The sequence below is a fragment of the Globicephala melas genome, chromosome 1 (genome assembly GCF_963455315.2).
Source record: "Globicephala melas chromosome 1, mGloMel1.2, whole genome shotgun sequence".
Lineage (NCBI taxonomy): Eukaryota > Metazoa > Chordata > Mammalia > Artiodactyla > Delphinidae > Globicephala > Globicephala melas.
Window position 1 is genome coordinate 83,740,401 of NC_083314.1, and position 19,025 is coordinate 83,759,425.

Consider the following 19,025-nt stretch of genomic DNA (forward strand, 5'->3'; position numbering starts at 1 on the left):
TAACCCCAGGATCTGGCTTCATCTGCCGGGAGTGGGACACAGCCCCAGAGTCTTCAGGACCCTGACTCTGCCCACCAGTGAGCCAGAACTAGTCCTGGGGCCCCCTAGGATTATGAAACCAGCCACTTCATGACCAGGCCCCCCTAAACAACAGCCAAGCAGCATTGGCACAGGTGCCTGGCAACCAATCAGACTAGGGGCCAACCAAGCCTATCAGATCACCCACAGTCAGCCCGCCACAACACAAAGACCCACACAGCCCTCTTAGGGGGAACTCCCCAACAGCATATACCTTAGGTGAAGAGAGAAGAGTCCACTGCTGAGATGCATAGGATACTTCCTATAGAGGGCCACTTCTTCAAGGTCAAGAAATGTAACTAAGCTACCATATACCTAAAAATACAAATAGCAACTCAGACAAAATGAAGCAGCAGACGAATATGTTCCAGATGAAGGAACAAGATGAAAACTCAGAAGAAGAACTAAGTGAAGTGGAGATAGGCACTTGAGAAACGAAATGACTATAAAGATGATCAAAAAACTTTGGAAGAGAATGAATGCACAGAGCAAGAAGTTAGGAGTTTTTTTAAAAAAGAGTTAGAAAATGTAAAGAACAAACAAACAGAGATGAAGAATATAATAACAAATGAAAATTACACTAGAAGGAATAAATAGTAGACTAACTGATACAAGAATGAATCAGTTACGTGGAAGATGGAGTAGTGGAAGTCACTGTTGCCTAAAAGAAAAAAGAAAAAAAGAATGAAAAGAAATGAGGAGGAAACCTCTGGGACAACATCAAACACACTAATATCCACATTGTAGGGCTCCCAGAAAGAAAAGAGAAAGGTCCTAAGAAAATATATGAAGATATAATAGCTGAAAAATTCCCTAACCTGTGAAAGGAAACTGTCACTCAAGTCCAGGAGGTGCAGAGTCTCATAAAGGATTAACCCAAAGAGGAACTCACCAAGATACATTATAATAAAAATTACAAAAGTTAAAGATACAGAGAGAATATTAAAAGCAGCTGTGGGCGGAGGAGGAGTCAAGATGGAGGAAGAGTAGGAGGACATGGAATTCACCTCTCCCTAACTGGGCATCAAAAATATATCTACAGGAGTCAAGATGATGGACTAGGAGGATGCGGAGTTCGTGGCTCTGCACAACTAGGGCACCTACTGGGCACTGCTGGGGGACAATGGACACCTAAGGGGATGGGAGGAACCCCCGGGTGACCAGGCAAAATGTGGGAGGGAGTGAGGGAAGAGGAGAAGTGGAGGCAGGATGGGACTGGTGCCCCTGAGGGGCAGCTGGGGGAGAGGAAGGGGTCCCACACCTGGAGAGGGAAAGGGGGAGACAGTTGGGAGGGCAGAGGATCAGAAGGCAATATGGCCAGAGTTTCCTGTACCCACTTGGGCCCTGGGGAGCCTGCTGAGATCCTGGGCCTGATCCTCTGCCCAGCAAGGCCCCCTCCAGCCATGCAGGTCCTGAGGGAGTGGGAGGGAGGGAGGGGGGAGGAAAAGTAAAGGCCAGCTGGACAGGACCAGCGCCCCGAAGGGAGGCATTCCCACACCAGGTGGGGCTCACCCATGGTTAGGAGATCAATGGGGAGAGGCGAGACTCTTGGGAGAGCAGAGGAACAAAAGGGAGCACAGCCAGTGTTTCCCATGCCCACTTAGGCCCCAGGTCTAATCCTCCAGGCTCAGAGGCTCCCTCCAGCCACAGTGAGCCTAAACCCCGCCCACACAACCCCACCCAGGGCCTTACCTCCAAACTCCTGAACTCCTGCATTCTGAGGCCCCCCTCAGGCTGTGTGGCCTTTCCCCACCCTCAGGTCCTGAACCTGGGCCCCGCCCCATGCTTAAACATCATCCCCACCTAGGCCCTGGCCCTACCCTAAGCCATGCCCCCATCTAAGTTCCATCCCTGCCAAAGCTCCACCCCCTACAAGCAAGGCCTTTACCAGATTCTTTTTTATTCTTTTAGGTTGTGGTTCTATTTTACTTTGTTGTTTTTGACCCATTTATATTTTAATTTTCAATTTTTAATTTTTCTAATTTTATTTTATTCTTTATACTTTGTTATTGTTCTGCTCCTTTTGGCTTGTTCCCGCCCCCCACCCCCCACCCCATTTTCTTCTTTTTTCTGTTGTGGTTCTGTTTTACCTTGTGGTAGTTGTTTCACTTCTATTTTAATTTTTCCTAATATGTTTTTTATTTTTCTAATTTTATTTTATTTTTTATTCTTTCTTATTGTACTGCTTTAAATTTCTTTCCTTGGGCTTCCCTGGTGGCTCAGTGGTTGAGAATCTGCCTGCTAATGCAGGGGACGCGGGTTCAAGCCCTGGTCTGGGAGGATCCCACATGCCGCGGAGCAACTAGGCCCGTGAGCCACAACTACTGAGCCTGTGCGTCTGGAGCCTGTGCTCCACAAGAGAGGCCGCGATAGTGAGAGGTCCGCACACCGCGATGACGAGTGGCCCCCACTTGCCACAACTTGTGGCCCCTACTTGCCACAACTCTGTGCCTCGCACAGAAACGAAGACCCAACACAGCAAAAATAAATAAATTAATTAATAAACTCCTACCCCAACATCTTCTTTAAAAAAAAAAAAATTTTCTTTCCTTTTGCTGCACTGCACAGTTTGCGTGATCTTGGTTCCCAGGCCAGGAGTCAGGCCTGACCTCCTGTGGTGGGAGCACCAAGTCCAAACTTCTGGACAAACAAAGAACCTCAGACCCTAGGGAATATTTATCGGAGTGAGGTCTCCGAGATGTCCTCATCTCAGCACCAAGTCCCGGCTCTACCCAACAGCCTACAAACTCCAATGCTGGACGCCTCATGCCAAAAAATTCCAGTAAGACAGGAATATAGCCCCACCCATCAAAAAAAAGAGACAACAAAAAATATGCTACAAAGGAGCAAGATAAAAACCTACAAGACAAAATAAATGAAGAGGGAATAGGCAACCTACCTGAAAAAGAATTCAGAATGAATTCAGAATTCAGAAAAAGAATCAGAGTAAAGATGATCCAAAAACCTCAGAAACAGAACGAAGGCATAGATTGAAAAAATACTAGAAATGATTAACAAAGACGTAGAAGAGGAAATTCCCTGGTGGTGCAGTGGTTAAGAATTCGCCTACCAATGCAGGGGATATGGGTTCAAGTCCTGGTCTGGGAATATCCGACACGCTGCCAGGCAACTGAGCCTGTGTGCCACAACTATTGAGCCGGCACTCTAGAGCCTGCGAGCCACAAGAACTGAGCCCACGTGCCACAACTACTGAAGCCCATGTGCCTAGAGCCCGTGCTCCACAAGAGAAGCCAACACAATGAGAAGTCCACGCACTGCAATGAAGAGTAGCCCTCACTCACTGCAATTAGAGAAAGCCTGTGCAGAGCAACGAAGACCCAATGCAGCCAAAAATAGAAAGAAAAAAAAAGACCCAGAAGAACTAACGAACAAGCAAAGTGTGATGAACCACGCAATAACTGAAATGAAAAATACACTAGAAGGAATCAATAGTAGAATAACTGAGGCAGAAGAGCGAATAAGCGAGCTGGAAAATACAATGGGGGAAATAACTGCAGAGGAGCAGAATAAAGAAAAAAGAATGAAAAGAAGTGAGGACAGTCTGAGAGACATCTGGGACAACATTAAATGCACCAACATTCGAATTATAGGGGTCCAAGAAGAAGACGAGAAAGAGAAATATTTGAAGAGATTATAGTCAAAACTTCCCTAACAAGGGAAAGGAAATAGCCACCCAAGTCCAGGAAGTGCAGAGAGTTGCATACCAAGAGAAGCACACCAAGACACATATTAATCAAACTAACAAAAATTAAATACAAAGGAAAAATATTAAAAGCATAAAGAGAAAAGCAACAAATAAAATACGAGGGAATCCCCATAAGGTTATCAGCTAATTTTTCAGCAGAAACTGCAAGCCAGAAGGGAGTGGCAGGATATATTTAAAGTGATGAAAGGAAAAACTTACAACCAAGATTAATGTATCTAGCAAGGACCGCATTGAGATTCAACAGAGAAATCAAAAACTTTACAGACAAGCAAAAGCTAAGAGAATTCAGCACCACCAAACCAGCTTTACAACAAATGTTAGAAGAAGTTCTCTAGGCGGGAAAAACAAGAGAAAAAAAAGACCCACAAAAACAAACCAAAATCAATCAAGAAAATGGTAATAGGAACATACATATCGATAATTACCTTAAATGTAAATGGATTAAATGCTCCAACCAAAAGACACAGACTGGCTGAATGGATACAAAAAAGACGCATACATATGCTGTCTACAAGAGACCCATTTCAGACCTAGGGACACATACAACTGGAAAGGGAGGCAATGGAAAAAGGTATTCCATGTAAATGGAAATCAAAAGAAAACTGGAGTAGCAATTCTCATATCAGACAAAATAGACTTTAAAATAAGGACTCTTACAAGAGACAAAGGAGGACACTACATAATGATCAAAGGATTAATCCAAGAAGAAGATATAACAATTGTAAATAATTATGCACCCAACATAGGAGAACCTCAATACATAAGGCAAATACTAACAGCCATAAAAGGGGAAGTTGACAGTAACACAGTAAGAGTAGGGGACTTTAACACCCCACTTTCACCAATGGACAGATCATTCAAAATGAAAATAAATAAGGAAACACAAGCTTTAAATGACACATTAAACAAGATGGACTTAATTGATATTTACCGGATATTCCATCTAAGAACAACAGAATACACTTTCTTCTCAAGTGCTCATGGAACGTTCTCCAGGATAGATCATATCTTGGGTCACAAATCAGCTGTGGTAAATTTAAGACTGAAATCATATCAAGTATCTTTTCCAACCACAACATGAGGAGACTAGATATCAATTACAGGAAAAATAAAATGTAAAAAATACAGTCACATGGAGGCTAAACAATACACTACTAAATAACCAAGAGATCACTGAAGAAATCAAAGAGGAAATAAAAAAATACCTAGAAACAAATGACAATCAAAACACAATGACTAAAACGTATGGGATGTAGCAAAAGCAGTTCTAAGAGGGAAGTTTATAGCAATACAATCCTACCTCAAGAAAAAAAGAACATATCAAATAAAAAACCTAAACTTATACCTAAAGCAATTAAAGAAAGAAGAACAAAAATAACCCAAAGGAGAAGGAAAGAAATCATAAAGATCAGATCAGAAGTAAATGAAGAAGAAAAGAAGGAAATGATAGCAAAGATCAATAAAACTAAAAGCTTCTTCTTTGAGAAGATAAACAAAATTGATAAACCATTAGACAGACTCATCAAGAAAAAAAGGGAGAAGACTCAAATCAACAGAATTAGAAATGAAAAAGAGAGAACAACTGATACTGCAGAAATATAAATAACAATGAGAGATTACTACAGGCAACTATATGCCAATAAAATGGACAACCTGGAAGAAATGGACAAATTCTTAGAAAAGCACAACCTTCCGAGACTGAACAAGCAAGAAATAGAAAATATAAACAGACCAATCCAAGCACTGAAACTGTAACTGTGATTAAATAAATCACAACAAACAGAAGCCCAGGCCAACAAACAGAAGCCCAGGACCAGATGGCTTCACAGGCAAATTCTATCAAACATTTAGAGAAGAGCTAACACCTATCCTTCTCAAACTCTTCCAATATATAGCAGAAGGAGGAAAACTCCCAAACTGATTCTACGAGGCAACCATCACCCTGATACCAAAACCAGACAAAGATGTCACAGAAAAAGAAAACTACAGGCCAATATCACTGATGAACATAGATGCAAAAATCCTCAACAAAATACTAGCAAAGGGAATCCAACAGCACATTAAAGGGATCATACCATGATCAAGTGGGGTTTATCCCAGGAATGCAAGGATTCTTCAATATATGCAAATCAATGTTATACACCATATTAACAAACTGAAGTATAAAAACCATATGATAACCTCAGTAGATGCAGAAAAAGCTTCTGACTAAATTCAACACCGATTTATGATAAAAACCCACCATAAAGTATGCATAGAGGGGACCTACCTCAACATGATACAGGCCATATATGACAAACTGACAGCAAACATCGCCCTCAATGGTGAAAAACTAAAACCACTTCCACTAAGGTCAGGAGCAAGACAAGGCTGCCCACTTTCACTGCTATTATTCAACATAGTATTGGATGTTTTAGCCACAACAATCAAAGAAGAAAAAGAAATAAAATGAATCCAAAACGGAAAAGAAGAAATAAAACTGTCACTGTTTGCAGATGACATGATACTATACATAGAGAATCCTAAAGCTGCTATCAGAAAAGTACTAGAGCTAATCAATGAATTTGGTAAAGTAGCAGGATACAAAATTACTGCACAGAAATCTCTTGCATTCCCATACACTAATGATGAAAAATCTGAAAGAGAAATTAAGGAAACACTCCCATTTACCACAATAACAAAAAGAATAAACTACCTAGTAATAAACCTACCTAAGCAGACAAAAACCTACCTAAGCAGACAAAACCTGTACGCAGGAAACTATAAGACACTGATGAAATTAATTAAAATGATACAAACAGATGGAGAGATATACCACGTTCTTGGACTGCAAGAATCAATGCTGTGAAAATGACTATACTACCCAAAGCAATCTACAGGTTCAATGCAATCCCTATCAAACTACCAAAGGCACTTTTCACCGAAGTGGAACAAAAAACTTCACGATGTGTAAGGAAACACAAAACACCCGAAATAGCCAAAGCAATCTGGAGAAAGAAAACAGAGCTGAAGGAATCAGGCTCCCAGACTTCAGACTATACTACAAAGCTACAGTAATCAAGACAGTATCGTACTGGCACAAAAACACAAATATAGATTAATGTAACAGGATAGATAGCCCAGAAATAAACCCATACACATATGGTCACCTTATCTTTCATAAAGGAGGCAAGAATATGCAATGGAGAAAAGACAGCCTCTTCAACGAGTAGTGCTGGGAAAACTGGACAGCTACATGTAAAAGAATGAAATTAGAACACTCCATAACACCACACACACAAAAAACTCAAAATGCGTTAAAGACCTTAATGTAAGGCTAGACACTAAAAGACTCTTAGAGGAAAACATAGGCAGAACATTCTATGACATAAATCAGAGGAAGATCCTTTTTGACTCACCTCCTAGAGAAATGGAAATAAACACAAAAATAAACAAATGGGACGTAATAAAACTTAAAAGCTTTTGCACAGCAAAGGAAACCATAAACAAGATGAAAAGACAGCCCTCAGAATGGGAGAAAATATTTGCAAATGAAGCAACTGACAAAGGATTCATCTCCAAGATATACAAGCAGCTCATGCAGCTCAATATCAAAAAAACAAACAATCATCCAAAAATGGGCAAAAGACCTAAATAGACATTTCTCCAAAGAAGATATACAGATTGCCAACAAACACATGAAAGAATGCTCAACATCACTAATCATTAGAGACATGCAAATCAAAACTACAATGTGGTATCACCTCACACCAGTCAGAATAGCTATCATCAAAAAATTTACAAACAATAACTGCTGGAGAGGGTGTGGAGAAAAGGGACCCTTCTTGCATTGTTGGTGGGAATGTAAACTGATACAGCCACTACAGAGAACAGTATGGAGTTTCTGTAAAAAACTAAAAATAGAACTACCATATGACCCAGCAATCCCACTACTGGGCATATACCCTGAGAAAACCATAATTCAAAAGGAGTCATGTACCAAATTGTTTATTGCAGCTCTATTTAGAATAGCCAGGACATGGGAGCAACCTAAGTGTCCATCAACAGATGAATGGATAAAGAAGATGTGGCACATATATACAATGGAATATTACCCAGCCATAAAAAGAAATGAAATTGAGTTATTTGTAGTGAGGTGCGTGGACCTAGAGTCTGTCATACTGAGTGAAGTAAGTCAGAAAGAGAAAAACAGATACTGTATACTAACACATATATATGGAGTCTAAAAAAGGAAATGGTTCTGAAGAACCTAGGGGCAGGACAGCAGTAAAGACACAGATGTAGAGAATGGACTTGAGGACATGGCGAGGGGGAAGGGTAAGCTGTGACAAAGTGACAGAGTGGCACTGACATATATACACTACCAAATGTAAAATAGTTATTGGGAAGCAGCTGCATAGCACAGGCAGTTATGCTTGATGCTTTGTGACAAACTAGAGGGTTGGGATAAGGAGGGTGGGAGGGAGACGCAAGAGGGAGGGCACATGGTGTTACATGTATATGTATAGCTGATTCACTTTGCTACACAGCAGAAACTAACACAACATTGTAAAGCAATTATACTCCAATAAAGACGTTAAAAAAAGTCAAAGATTACACGAACAGATAGAGAGATATACCATGCTCCTGGATTGGAAGAATCAATATTTTGAAAATGACTATACTACCCAAACCAACCTACAGGTTCAATGCAATCCCTATCAAATTACCAATGGCATTTTTCACAGAATTAGACAAAAAAATTACAGAATTTTTATGGAAACACAGAAGACCCCGAATAGCCAAAGCAATCTTGAGGATGAAAATCAAAGCTGGAGGAATCAGGCTTCCAGACTTCATACTACAATACAAAGCTACAGTAATCAACACAGTATGGTACTGGCACAAAATCAGAAATATGGGTTAATGGTACACAATAGAAATCCCAGAGACAAACCAATACACCTATGGTCACCTAAGCTATGACAAAGGAGGCAAGAATACACAATGGAGACAAGACAGCCTCTTCAATAAACTGTGCTGGGAAAACTGGACGGCTACATGTAAGAGAATGAAATTAGAACACTCCCTAACACCATACACAAAAATAAACTCAAAATGGATTAAAAACCTAAATGTAAGGCCAGACACTATCAAACTCTTAGAGGAAAACATAGGCAGAATGCTTTATGACATAAATCAGAGCCCGATCCCTTTTGACCCACGTCTTAGAGAAATGGAAATAAAAACAACAATAAACAAATGGGACCTAAGGAAACTTAAAAGCTTTTGCACAGCAAAGGAAACCAAACACAAGACGAAAAGACAACCCTCAGAATGGGAGAAAGTATTTGCAAATGAAACAACTGACAAAGGATTAATCTCCAAAATTTATAAGCAGCTCATGTAGCTCAATATCAAAAAAACAAACAACCCAATCCAAAAATGGGCAGAAGGGACTTCCCTGGTGGCTCAGTAGTTAGGAACTTGCCTGCCAATGCAGGGGACACAGGTTCGAGCCCTGGTCTGGGAAGATCCCACATGCCACGGAGCAACTAAGCCCGTGTGCCATGACTACTGAGCCTGTGCTCTAGAGCCTGTGAGTCACAACTACTGAGCCAACGTGCCACAACTACTGAAGCTTGCGCGCCTAGAGCCCGTGCTTCGCAACAAGAGAAGCCACTGCAATGAGAAGCCTGCACACTGCAACAAAGAGCAGCCCCCACTTGCCGCAAACAGAGAAAGCCCACGTGCAGCAATGAAGACCCAATGCAGCCAAAAATAAATTAAAATAAATAAATTTAAAAAGAATTAAAAAATAACAACAAAAATGGGCAGAAGACCTAAATAGACATTTCTCCAAAGAAGATATACAGATTGCCAACAAACACATGAAAGGATGCTCAACATCATTTAATCATTAGAGAAATGCAAATCAAAACTACAATGATGCATCACCTTATACCAGTCAAAATGGCCATCATCAAAAAATCATCATCATCAATAAAAGTTGGAGAGGGTGTGGAGAAAAGGCAACCCTCTTGCACTGTTGGTGGGAATGTAAATTGATACAGTTACTATGGAGAACAGTATGGAGGTTCCTTAAAAAACTGAAAATAGAACAACCATACGATCCAGCAATCCCACTACTGGGCATATACCCCGAGTAAACCAGAATTCAACAAGAGTGATGTACCAAAATGTTCATTGCAGCGCTATTTACAATAGCCAGGACATGGAAGCAACCTAAGTGTCCATCAACAGATGAATGAATAAAGAAGATGTGGCACATATATACAATGCAGTATTACTCAGCCATAAAAAGAAATGAAATTGAGTTATTTGTAGTGAGGTGGATGGACCTAGAGTCTGTCATACAGAGTGAAGTAAGTCAGAAAGAGAAAAACAATTACCATATGCTAACACATATATATGGAATTTTTTTAAAAAAAGGTCATGAAGAAACTATGGGTAAGATGGGAATAAGGCGCAGATCTACCAGAGAATGGACTTGAGGATACGGGTAGGGGGAAGGGTAAGCTGGGACAAAGTGAGAGAGTGGCATGGACATATATTCACTATCAAACGTGAAATAGATAGCTAGTGGGAAGCAGCCACATAGCACAGGGAGATCAGCTCGGTGCTTTGTGACCACCTAGAGGGGTGGGATAGGGAGGATGGGAGGGAGGGAGAGGCAAGGGGGAGGAGATATCGGGACATATGTATAACTGATTCACTTTGTTATAAACCAGAAACTAACACACCATTGTAAAGTAATTATACTCCAATAAAGATGTTAAAAAAAAGTTAAAAATAAAAGATCAGATACTATAAAACTCTTAGAGGAAAACAGGAAAAACCCTCTTTGACATAAAACACAGCAAGATCTTTTATGATCCACCTCCTAGCATAATGAAAATAAAAAGAAAAATAAGTGAATGGGACCCAATGAAAGTTAAAAGCTTTTGCACAGCAAAGGAAACCATAAGCAAGATGAAGACAACCCACAGAATGGGAGAAAATATTTGTAAATGAAGCAATGGACAAAAGATTAATCTCCAAAATATACAAAGAGCTTATGCAGCTCAATATCAGGAAAACAAACAACCCAATTAAAAAATGGGAGGGAATCCTAAATAGACATTTCACCAAAGAAGATATACAGCTGGCCAAGAGGCACATGAAAAGACGCTTAACGTCACTAATTATTAGAGAAATGCAAATCAAACCTACAATGAGTTATCACCTCACCCCAGTCAGAATGGCCACCATCAAAGAATCTACAAGCAATAAATATTGGAGAGGGTGCGGAGAAAAAGGGAAACCTATTGCACTGTTGGTGGGGATGCAAATTGATACAGCCACTGTGGAGAACAGTATGGAGGTTCATTAAAAAACTAAAAAGAACTAGCATATGACACAGCAATCCCACTACTGAACATATACCCTGAGAAAACCATAATTCAAAAATACACATGTACCCCAGTGTTCATTGCTGCACTATTTAGAATAGCCAGGACATTGAATCAACCTGAATCTACATCGACAGATGAATAAAGAAAATGTGGTACATATATATAATGCAATATCACTCAGCCATAAAAAGAAATTAAACTGGGTCATTTGTATAGATGTGGATGGACTTAAAGTCTGTCATACAAAGTGAAGTAAGAAAAACAAATATCGTATATTAACGCATATATGTGGAATCTAGAATAATGGTACAGATGAACCTGTTTGTAGGGCAGGAATAAAAACACAGACATAGAGAATGGATGTGTCAGCACCTGGAGGGCAGGGGAGGGTGGGATGATTTGGGACATTAGGTTTCACATAAATACACTACAATGTGTAAAATAGATAGTGGGACCTGCTGTATAGCACAGGAAGCTCAGCTTGGTGCTCTGTGATGACCTAGATGGGTGGAATGGGTGGGAGGTCCAAGAGTGAGCAGATATATGTATACAGATGGCTGATTTAGAAACTAACACAACGTTGTAAAGCAATTATACTCCGACTTAAAAAAATAAATATTAAAAAAAAAAGAATACATCTACAATGGAACAATACACACAGAGCACCTGCTGAACACTAGCAGAGGACCTCAAACACCTTAAAGGACAAGAAAGATCCCTGTGTAACTGGGTAGGATGAAAGAAAGAAGAAAGAAAAAGGAAGAGGAGAGGAAGCAAGATGGGAGCTGCAGCCCTGGGGGTATCTGAAGGACAGGAGAGGTTCCCACACCTGGGGAAGATCCTCAATGGCAGGGAGATTAACTGGGACAGAAGGGGAGCTTCAGGGGCTCAGAGGAGAGTGCAGCAACTGGTTTGTGACAAGCAGGACAGAGTGAGACCTACATAGATTATTGTGCCACAGCCCTGCACACCCCAGCCTGAGACATGTCCACTAGTGTGGACAGAGGCTGAGTGTTTGGAACGCGGGGTTTGGAGAGTAGACCTGGGGAGGGGACTGCTGTTGGCTGCAAGGAGACAGCCCGAGGGGATGGGAGTGATGAGCTTCACAACTGGGAATGCTCATGGAGGAAGCCTAGACCACCGCAGAAGCGAAGCGCTATTGTTGAATGATGTGTAAAGGGTGGGGCTACCATTGCAGCCTCTCTCTTCACTTGCTGGCCCCTACCTCTGCAGGTACTGGAAGGGCTCCTGCCAGGGAGGGCCCTCGCATCCCTGGCTGCCCACTCTTCCTCCCCACCCTGTCCTTGCTGGTGTGGGCTAGGGTGATCCAGGGCAGTCTCGGGAGCAGACGCCTGTGGCTGGAACACACACAGAGGTGGGGCTGAAACCACAGCTGAGCCCCAGGGGCTGTGCAACTAAGGAAGAAGAGCTGAAATCTCTCTTCACAGCTGCACAAACCGCAGATTTACACCACTGCCAACAGCTATGTAAACTTATCACCTGCAGAACATTTGAACTGACAACGAGTGCTCCTGCAGCCAACGTGGGTCTAGCTTTAGCAACTGTGGAATTTGTGGGCCTATACCCTAGGGGGTTGGGCCTGGTCAGTCTGAGCTGCCCCAGCAGCAACCACAGTGGGTGCAGATCCATGATTATTGCAATCCTGGGACCAGACTTCAATGGATCTATGCTGGTGGTCTGGAAAAAACAAAACCTGAGAGGCACCAAGGCCAATGCCAGCGTACCCATGGTTAAGGTGGTTCTGAGAGCAGTGTCTACAGCAGTGTAATCTGAGAGCTTGAACAACGGGTGAAAGGTGACACAGCAGAGCACACCCACAGGTGAATGGCTCCAGAGGAGGAATAATCTGTGGCTTCTCTCCAGTGGGAGTGCTCCAATCCTGGGAGTGCTCACACCAAAGATCAAAAACACAGCTAAGCGCATCTATTCCAACAACTAGGGAGCAGACCCCACCCCTTACAGTGCAGTGACAAAGGGAGCCCCTGCTGAATATCCAGCACAGGCTCTGGACGCCACAACCTAAGTCACCCCTCCTATCAAGGGGATAACAGCCAGCAATATATACTGTGGAAAAAGGTGGCATAGGGCTTCCCTGGTGGCACAGTGGTTGAGAGTCCGCCTGCCAATGCAGAGGATGCGGGTTTGTGCCCCGGTCTGGGAAGATCCCACATGCCACGGAGCGGCTAGGCCCGTGAGCCACGGCCGCTGAGCCTGCACGTCCGGAGACTGTGCTCCGCAACGGGAGAGGCCACAACAGTGAGAGGCCCGCATACCGCAAAAAAAAAAAAAAAAAAAGGTGGCATACATCTATACTAAGAACAGCCCTCACACCAAAAGTATTAAACCCCCGCAGCCTACACAGGAATGTTCCCAAATAAAAATAGCCCTCCAAGACAGTCTGAGGGTCTGGCATCAGGATGAAGAACTCCCAGAGCATTTAGCCTTGAAGTCCAGCTAGGCTTCAGTGCAGGAGCTCCACAGGGTTTGGGGAAACAGAGACTCCACTCTTGGGTGGGGCCCACAAGGCCTCATGTGCACTGGCACCAAGCACAAAGCAGTACCTCCACAGGAACCTGGGCTAGATCTAGCTAGGGGTCTTGGAAGGTCTGCTGTGGAGGCGAAGGTCAGCTGTAGATCACTGTGGGGGAAAGGAAAAGGGTAGCAGAGGCCCCAGGGAATATTGATTACTGGAGCTCTGCACTTTGGCAGCAAGACCTGGCCCCACCCAACAACCTGCAGGATCCAATGCTGGAAGGCCTTAGGTCAAACAACCAGCAGGATAGGAGCACAGACCCACCCATTAGCAGACAGGGTGCTGAAAGCCACAATGAACTTAAAGTCATCTATAAACACACCCCAGCCAACCAGAGGGACAAAACCAAGCTCCACCTACCAGAGGGCAGGCACCAGTCCCTCCCACCAGGACCCCTACACAAGACCCTGGACTAACCTTACTCAGCAGGGGACAGACAGTAGAAACAAGTGGAACTATGATCCTGCAGCCTGCAGAAAGGATACCACAAACACAGAAAGACAAAATGAAACAACAGAGAAATATGTTGCAGATGAAGGAACAAGAAAAAAACACACAAGAACAACTAAATGAAGAGGAGATAGGCAATCTACCTGAAAAAGGATTCACAGAGTAATGGTAGTAAAGGTGATTCAAGATCTTGGAAAAAGAATGGAGGCACAGACCAAAAAGATACAAGAAATGTTTAACATAGATGTAAAACACTTATAAAACACCCAGATGAACAACACAATAACTGAAGTGAAAAACACACTAGAAGGAATCAATCACAAAATAACTGAGGCAGAAGAATGAATAAGTGAGCTTGAAGACAGAGTGGTGAAAATCACTGCCACAAAACAGAATAAAGAAAACAGAATGAAAAGAAAAGAGGACAGTCTCAGAGACCTCTGGGACAACATTAAACACACCAACATTCGCATTACAGGGGTTCCAGAAGAAAAAGAGAAAGGGAAAGAACCTGAGAAAATACTTTAAGAAATTATAGCCAAAACTTACCTAACATGGAAAAGGAAAAGTCACCCAAGTCCAGGAAATGCAGAGTCCCATATAGGATAAACCCAAGGAGGAACACACATATTAATCAAACTGACAAAAATTAAATACAAAGAAAAAATATTAAAAGCAACAAGGGAAAAGCAACAAAAAACATACAAGATAATCCCCATAAGGTTATCAGCTGATTTTTCAGCAGAAACTCTTCAGGCCAGAAGGAGTGGCAGGATATACTTAAAGTGATGAAAGGGAAAAACTACAACCAAGAATACTCTACCCACCAAGGCTCTCATTCAGATTTGACAGAGAAATCAAAGCTTTACAGACAAGCAAAAGCTAAGAGAATTCAGTACCACCAAACTAGCCTTACAACAAATGTTAAAGGAACTTCTCTGGGGGTGGGGGGAAGAGGGCAGAACTAGAAACAAGAAAATCACAAGTGGAAAATCTCACTGGTAAAGGAAAACATAAAGTAACAGTAGGAAATCATCCACACACAAATATAGTATTAAAACCAGCAACCATGAGAAGAGGAGAGTACAAATGCAGGAAATGGGAATTGCGTTTGAAACTAAGAGACCAGCAACATAAAACAACCTTGCACATATATAGACTGCTATATTGAAACCTCCTGCAACCTACAAACCAAAAAACTACAATAGACACACACATACAAAAGAAAAAGCAACCCAAACACCACACTAAAGATAGTCATCAAACCACAATAGAAAACAGAAGGAAGAAAGAAGGTCAACAAAAATCCAAAACAATCAAGAAAATGGCAATAGGAACATACATATCAATAATGACCTTAAATGTAAGTGGATTCAATGCTCCAACCAAAAGGCATAGACTGGCTGAATGGATACAAAAAAAGGCCCATATATATGCTGTCTACAAGGGAACCGCTTCAGACCTAGGGATACATACAGAATGAAAGTGAGGGGATGGAAAAAGGTATTCCATGCAAATTGAAATCAAAAGAAAGCTGGAGTAGCAATACCCACATCAGATAAAAGAGACTTTAGGGCTTCCCTGGTGGCACAGTGGTTAAGAATCCATCTGCCAATGCAGAGGACATGGGTTCGAGCCCTGGTCAGGAAGATCCCACATGCCATGGAGCAACTAAGCCTGTGTGCCACAACTACTGAGTCTGTGCTCTACAGCCCACAAGCCACAACTAGTGAGCCCACATGCCACAACTACCGAAGCCCACGCACCTAGAGCCCATGCTCTGCAACAGGACAAGCCACCACAATGAAAAGTCCGTGCACTGCAACAAAGAGTAGCGTCCACTCACCACAATGAGAGAAAGCTTACGCACAGCAACAAAGACCCAATGCAGCCAAAAATAAATAAATAAATTTATTAAAAAAAGAGACTTTAAAATAAAGACTGTTACAAGAGACAAAGAAGGATACTACAAAATGATCAAAAGGATCAATCCAAGAAGAAGATATAACATTTGTAAATATATATGCACACAATAGGAGCACTTCAATACATAAGGCAAATGCTAACAACCATAAAAGGGGAAATCGACAGTAACAGAATAATAGCGGGGGACTTTAACAACCCACTTTCACCAATGGACAGATCATCCAGACAGAAAAGTAATAAGGAAACCAAGGCTTTAAATGACACATTAGACCAGATGGACTTAATTGATATTTACAGGGCATTCCATCCAAAAGCAGCAGAATACACTTTCTTCTCAAGTGCACATGGAACATTCTCCAGGATAGATCACATCTTGGGCCACAAATCAAGCCTCAGTAAATTTAAGAAAATTGAAATTGTATCAAGCATCTTTTCTTCCCAAAATGCTATGAGATTAGAAATAAAAAAAAAACAAAACAAACAAAAAAACTCTAAAAAACACAAACACATGGAGGCTAAATGTTACTAAACAACCAATGGATCACTGAAGAAATCAAAGAGGAAATCAAAAAATACCTAGACACAAAAGAAAATGAAAACACAACGCTCCAAAACTTTTGGGACATAACAAAAGCTGTTCTAAGAAGGTAGTTTATAGCAATAAATCTTACCTCAGGAAATAAGAGAAATCTCAAATAAAAACCTAACCTCGGGCTTCCCTGGTGGCCCAGTGGTTGAGAGTCTGCCTGCCAATGCAGGAGACACGGGTTCATGCCCTGGTCTGGGAAGATCCCACATGCCGCGGAGCGGCTGGGCCTGTGAGCCATGGCCGCTGAGCCTGCGCGTCCAGAGCCTGTGCTCCGCAATGGGAGAGGCCACAACAGTGAGAGGCCCGCGTACCGCAAAAAAACCCCCAAAAACAAAAAAAACCTAACGTCATACCTAAAGTAACTAGAGAAAGAAGAACAAACGAAACCCAAAGTTAGTAGAAGAAAATAAATCATAAAGATGAGAGCAGAAATAAATGAAATGGACATGAAGAAAACAATAGAAAAGATCAATGAAACTAAAAGCTGGTTCTTTGAAAAGATAAACAAAATTAATAAACCTTTTAGCCAGACTCATCAAGACAAAAAGTAAAGGGCCTAAATAAGTAACGTTAGAAATGAAAAAGGAGAAGTTACAACAAACACCACAGAAATACAAAGGATCATAAGAGACTACTGTGAGCAAATGTACACCAATAAAACAGACAACCTAGAAGAAATGTACAAATATTAAGAAAGGTACAATCACCCAAGACTGAACCAGGAAGAAATGGAAAATACGAACAGACCAATTACCCGTACTGAAATTGAGCCTGTAATTTAAAAATTCCCAACAAACAAAAGTCCAGGACCAGATGGCTTCACAGGCGAATTCTACCAAATATTTACAGAAGAGATAACAGCTATCCTTCTGAAACTCTTTCAAAAAATTGCAGAGGAAGGAACACCCCCAAGCTCATTCTATGAGGCCACCATCACCGGGATAAGAAAACTAGACAAAGATACAAAAAAAAGACAGTTACAGGCCAATATCACTGATAAACACAGACACCATGATACTCAACAAAATACTAGCAAACTGAATCCAACAATACATTAAAATGATCATACACTATGCTCAAGTGGGATTTATCCCAGAAATGCAAGGATTTTTTTCAATACCTACAAATCAATCAATGTGATACACCACATTAACAAGTTGAAGAATAAAAACCATATGATCATCTCAATAGGTCCAGAAAAAGCTTTTGATAAAATCCAACATCATTTGTGATAAAAACTCTCCAGAAAGTGGGCATAGAGAGAACACACCTCAACATAATAAAGGCCATATATAACAAACACACAGCTAACATCATACTGAATGGTGAAAAGCTCAAAGCATTCCTTCTAAGATCAGGAACGAGACAAGGATGCCCACTCTTGCCACTCTAATTCAACATAACAGCAATTTTTTTTTTGATCCATCTCCTAGAGTAATGGAAATAAAAGCAAAAATCAACACATGGGACATAATTAAACTTAAGAACTTTTGCATGGCCAAAGAAACCATAAACATAATGAAAAGAAAACCTATGGAACGGGAGAAACTATTTGCAAATGATGCAAACGACAACGGATTAATTTCCAAAATATACAAACAGCTCATACAGCTCAATATCAAAAAAACCCAAACAACCCAATCAAAAAATGGGCAGAAGATCTAAATAAACATTTCTCCAAAGAAGGCATATAGATGGCCAGCAGGCACATGAAAAGATGCTCAATATTGCTAATTATTAGAGAAATGCAAATCAAAACTACAATGAGGTATTACCTCATACCAGTCAGAATGGCCATCATCAAAGTCTACAAATACAATAATAAACGCTGGAGAGGGTGTGGAGAAAAGGGAACCCTCCTACATTGTTGGTGGGAATGTAATTTGATGCAGAACTATGGAAAACAGTATGGAGGCTCCTGAAAAACCTAAAAATGGAGTTACCATATGATCCAGCATTCCCACTCCTGGGCATATATCCAAAGAAAACTATAATTCAAAAAGATACATGCAGCCCCAATGTTCATAGCAGCACTATTTACAAATCGCCAAGACATGGAAACAACCTAAATGTCCATCAACAGATGAATGGATAAAGAAGATGTGGGGTGTGTGTGTGTGTGTGTGTGTGTACATACACACAGACACACACACACACACAATGGAATATTAACTCAGCCAGAAAAAAGAATGAAATAATGCCACTTGCAGCAGCATAGATGGACCTAGAGATTATCATACTAAGTAAAATAAGTCAGACAGAGAAAGACAAATATCACAGGACATCACTTATATGTGGAATGTAAAA